Genomic DNA, 5,703 nt, shown 5'->3' on the forward strand with positions numbered 1-5,703 from the left:
AAGTTTCAAATAATAGTATCCCTTAGGTCAGATGTTTCCTGTCAGTTACTGAATAACCGGGTTAGAGAACCCCAAGGCAAAGCTTACTCCTTAAACAGCATCGTGTATAGCTGATAAGGGTTTTCATATTGACCTTTTCTGTGGTTTCCCACTAGTCTCTTTAAAGCTATGGTTTCTATTGATCCACATCCCTATGTTCCTTTTTAGATATTCTTCTTGAGAAATATCCTTTCAGAGATTAGCAAATGTGTGCACAAAGAGAAAAACATGACCTCAGGAAAATATCATGGGGCAACAGTAATAGGTCTTATGCAAGATGTCTGCCATTCTCTGGAAAATGAGGATTAAAAGTGGAGAGGTTTGGGGAGAGATGCAGGAAGTCTGCATTTCTAAGCCAAAAGAAAAAAAGGATATGTTTCAAGAATAATGGCATTTTTAAATCTTTATGTATTATTTCTTAAAAAGGATTTAGGGTTAATTGAATATGGGCCCCATGCCAGCTGGTCTCATTATCATATTTGCATATTCTTAATTAGTTGCAAAGAGTTACAAATAAGCTTTCCCAAATACTTGGAAAAATTTACTGTGTATGCTAATTTATTGATGACAAAATCCTGAGACTACTAACCTAACTGGTGATCTAGTATACTTTAAAATCTTTCTAAACTTCTCATCTTCTAAAAATATGAGAATAAGATATGTAAAAGGGAGTTTTTAGATTATTTTACTTCAGATTCTCATTTATGGAAGTGCAGGTTGAGCTGTAGAGTGATTAACTGACTTGTCTAAGGTCAGAAATGCAAAAATACCACACAAAGAAATACACAGATACCAATCAGTAGAGTGGTTACCTGTACATTTCTGTCAAAAGATGTCCATTGACAGATGAATGGATAAAGAAGATGTGGTATATATATACAATGAAATATTATGCAGCCATCAAAAGGAATGAAATCTTGCCATTTGCAATGACGCGGATGGAACTGGAGGGTATTATGCTGAGCAAAATAAGTCAGAGAAAGACATGTATCATATGATCTCACTAATATGAGGAATTCTTTTTTTTTTTTTTTTTAGTTCTTAATCTCAAGAAACAAACTGAGTGTTGCCAGAGTGGTGGGGGGTGGGAGGGATGGGGTGGCTGGGTGATAGACATTGGGGAGGGTATGTGCTATGGTGAACACTGTGAATTGTGTAAGACTGATGAATCACAGACCTGTACCTCTGAAACAAATCATACATTATATGTTAAAAAAAAAAAAAAGAAGAAGAAGAAGATAGCAGGAGGGGAAGAATGAAGGGGGGGGAATCAGAGGGAGAGATGAACCATGGGAGACTATGGACTCTGAGAAACAAACTGAGGGTTCTAGAGGGGAGAGGGGTGGGGGGATGGGTTAGCCTGGTGATGGGTATTAAAGAGGGCACGTATTGAATGGAGCACTGGGTGTTATACGCAAACAATGAATCATGGAACACTACAGCAAAAACTAATGATGTATGGTAATTAACATAACATAATAAAATAAAAAAAATATTAAGAAAAAAAAGTTCAGGCTCATCCTATGACACGGAAACCAGGACTATAAGGATCTGGAGACGAAAAGGTTGAAGGACGCCATCACCGGTCCAGTATTTTGGGAATTGAATGGAGAATGGAAACAAAGTGGAAATCAAGAAAAGACAATGGAAGAAGAAAGCAGTGAAAAGAAAAAAGAAGTAGAAAAAAAGAAATGGTCACGAGTTAAACAAGTGCTTGCAGATATTGCTAAGCAAGTGGACTTCTGGTTTGGAGATGCAAATCTTCACAAGGGTAGATTTCTTCCAGAGCAAATAGAAAAGTCCAGAGATGGATATGTTGATATATCACTCCTCGTGTCTTTCAACAAAATGAAAAAATTGACCACGGGATGGAAAGGTAATAGCCAGGGCACTGAAAAGTTCATCTGTTGTGGAGCTGGACTTAGAAGGCACCAGAATCAGGAGAAAAAAGCCACTGGGTGAATGACCAAAGGATGAGGATGAAAGGACAGTGTATGTGGAATTACTTCCCAAAAATGTTAATCACAGCTGGATTGAAAGAGTATTTGGGAAATGTGGCAACACTGTTTATATAAGCATACCACAAGCATAAATCTACTGGAGATCCAAAGGGATTTGCCTTTGTGGAATCTGAAACAAAAGAACAAGCAGCAAAAGCTATTGAGTTTCTTAACAACCCACCAGAAGAAGCACTAAGAAAACCTGGTATATTTCCTAAGACAGTAAAAAATAAGCCCATTCGGGGCACCTGGGTGGCTCAGTCGGTTGAGCGGCTGCCTTCAGCTCAGGTCATGATCCCAGGGTCCCGGGATCGAGCCCCACATCGGGCTCCCTGCCCAGCAGAGAGCCTGCTTCTCCCTCTTCCTCTGCTGCTCCCTCTGCTTGTGCTCTCTCTCTCTCTCTGTCAAATAAATAAATAAAATCTTTAAAAAAAAAAAAAAAAAAGCCCATTCCTGGGCTTTGAGTATCAGAAGAAAAGAAAAAGAAGAAGAAAAAAGGCCAAATGAAGAAGGAAGACATTATCCGACCAAAGAGTCAAATATGGACACAAGTAAGGAGAGTGTTGGTAAAATGAAAAGATCCGGGACCATGTCTGAGGGATCAGAAGTAGAAACAACTGAACCCCAAAAGCCGTCCTCAAAAAAAAAAGAAAAAAATGGGGAAGACAGGAGGTATCCAGCTTACCTGTACTCAGAACAGGGAAGAGGAAGAGAAGTATATTTGAAGAAGCAGAATACCCAACTCCCAGGTCAAAAGTAAAGAAAATTACTTAGAAAGACAACATTAAAAAAGAAGTTTCCAAAGAGAACAAAGATTTGGAAGTCTCTACTGAAGAGGAAAAGGATGCTGGAGATGTAAAAGATGGATCCCTTTTAAAAGCAAAAAGAAGCATAAGAAAAAAACACAAAAAGAGGCACAAAATGGGAGAAGAGGTTATACCATTAAGAGTCCTTTCAAAGAGCGAATGGATGGATTTGAAAAAAGAGTATTTAGCACTGCAAAAGACCAGCATGGCTTCTTTAAAAAAAACAATATCCCAAATAAAATTGGAGTCAAAAATGGAAACAAATGGAGAACTGACTACGTCTGAGATAAAAAATGAAAAAACAAACAGTGAAGAGGGTTGTCCCCAGGAAAATGTTAATGCAGCAGGACCACGGTTTGTGAGTGGCGTGATTGTGAAGATCATTAGCACTGAGCCTCTACCTGGCAGGAAACAAGTCAGGGATACTTTGGCAGCAATCTCAGTTGTTTATGTTGATTTGCTAGAAGGAGATGCAGAGTGCCATGCTAGATTTAAAACTCCTGAGGATGCTCAAGCTGTAATAAATGCATATACAGAAATTAAAAAGAAACACTGCTGGAACCTCGAGATCCTTTCTAGTGACCATGAGCAGAGGTATTGGTAGAAGATTTTGGTAGAGAGGCAGGCCAAACTTAATCAGCCTTGTGAAAAGAAAAGAGGTGATTAACTTCTCAATGCTAGAGAAGTTAATCACCAAAGCTGAAAAGACTAGACTTGCAAAGACTCAACAAGCAAGTAAACATATTAGATTTTCTGAATATGATTGAGAAACGGTTTTGGGTCACCTCTTAAGATTTCATTGGACACTTGAACTTTTCTTAGGAAAACCATTTTATTTTGGTAGTAATAGTTTTTCTGAAACCTATGTTAATTAGAAGAAATACCTTCGTTCTTTAATTTGTAAGTAAGACTTTTTCTTCAGACAAGTACATTGTATACCACAGTTTTTCATTAAAAACATTTTATTTGTTGACATTATCTTATACAAATCAACCTCAAAGTGATTTAGTAAATGTTTTGAACATTATCACTAATTTTGTTGTTTTTATATTACAAAAACAATAATATTTGCAAAAATACTACTACATAGTTTAGAAAAAAATGTTTGACAATGGACTCACTCTATTTCTTATTTTGTAATTTGTTTTTTCCTTTTCAAATATCTTTTCATGTTGATTTATACAGAGACTTATGTGTGATATTTCATTCTGTTTATTGCACTTTGCTTATCTGAGCTTCCACTGAACGGGTCATATGACTGTTTCCAGTTAAAATGTTAAACTTAAAAAAAAAAAAAGTTCAAATTGTTGGGACACCTGTGTGGCTCAGTCGGTTAAGCATCTGCCTTCAGCTCAGGTCATGATCCCAGGGTCCTGGGATCGAGTCCCACATCGGGCTCCTTGCTCAGTAGGGAACCTGCTTCTCCCTCTGCCTGCCGCTCCCCCCTGCTTGTGCTTAGTCTCTCTCTCTCTGACAAATAAATAAATAAAATCTTTAAAAAAAAAAAAGTTCAAATTATTTCCTAAGACTCAAAGATAGGATCAGTTTAGAAGGTAGGTACCCAAGGCCTTACTCTTTATGTCCAGAAACAAAGATAAGGAGAAAAGTCAGAGGATTAGGCATGTCCAACAGGGGCTCCATAGGGGACATGAAGACTGATTCATAGATTTTAAGCTGGTGGGGAATATCCCTTTTACAGACCAGTGTTCCATACAATACATCCCATCAGAATTGTTTCCTTGAGATACCTACCAAATAATACATATGTATGTAAGTGTGTAAATGCATATGCACATAAATAGATACTTCATAAACCCCTACTCATATACATTTAAGAAATGCTACAAATCATAACCCTCCTAGGAGATGTCCGTGGAAATATTAATTAAAACTTGATTGTCCCTGCAGTTATTAAAGACCTTGTGAATTCTTCCCCTCCCCTTCTCCAGACCTGCACACACAGATTTTAACTTTTGTTATGCTCACTGTTTCCTTAGCTTATGCTGACTAGGAAACATTTCTTGTTATGACTATTAACATTCAGTAGAAAAAGTGTCCCAAAGAGCACATTGGATGAAATCATGTCTTAAACATTCATTTCTATGCATAGAACAATTTGGTCTAAATATGAAGAGATAAAATATGAACTAATGCAATGAACATCGTGCATTCTGCTTCTTTCTTCTCTACTAGCCTTTCTCAGTAAGCATCTCCTCCCTGAAAACCTCATGGACTTGGTATGCTTCTTTTCTTGTTCAGAAAGAAACCTTTCCTTTTTTGCTCATTTTTACACAGGCTAAGAGGCAGTATAGCACAGTATTTAGTGTGGACACAGAAAGAAACCAACTTGGCTGACTGATCGAACCATGTTTCCAAACCCTGAGTTTCTCATGAAGGTTAAAAAGTCTGGGTACAATTTTGAGAGATCGCCTTGTGCACTATGCAATTTAAAATAATGCCCTATAACTCTTAGAAAAGATTGATGTGGATGTTAAATGAGATACTACATACAAAATTCTTAGCATAATGCCTTACACACAGCACTCATTAAATATTAAATATTAGTCCATTCACAAGCTAAAATGTAAAACAGTGCATCCATTTTCATTAAAACAATTTCGTTTCTTTTTTGGCACTCCCACCCTACCCCAATACCAACCTACTAGGATGACAGGACATTTACTTCATTTGATATCCATGATTTAGTTTTCCTAGCATTACCACAGTCCCAGAGTTTAACCCAATTCAAATGCTTGGGAGGGAGTTCAGTAGCTGGGGTCATCTGCTGCTTGGTTTGCCTTTCATACTGCTGCTATTAAAATGTCCATCAATTGTCCATCAACAGATGAAGGGATAAA

The 5,703-nt window shown here is 37.4% G+C and overlaps 1 pseudogene; it reads left to right on the forward strand.

Annotated features, from left to right (window-relative positions):
- Positions 1 to 1,665: 1,665 nt before the first annotated feature.
- On the forward strand, positions 1,666 to 4,097 carry LOC123842235 (la-related protein 7-like; annotated as a pseudogene).
- The last annotated feature ends 1,606 nt before the right edge of the window (positions 4,098 to 5,703 follow it).

Source organism: Mirounga angustirostris, unplaced genomic scaffold, assembly GCF_029215605.1.
Source record: "Mirounga angustirostris isolate CCGP_5_RB_7025 unplaced genomic scaffold, mMirAng1.0.hap1 SCAF_5, whole genome shotgun sequence".
Classification (NCBI taxonomy): domain Eukaryota; kingdom Metazoa; phylum Chordata; class Mammalia; order Carnivora; family Phocidae; genus Mirounga; species Mirounga angustirostris.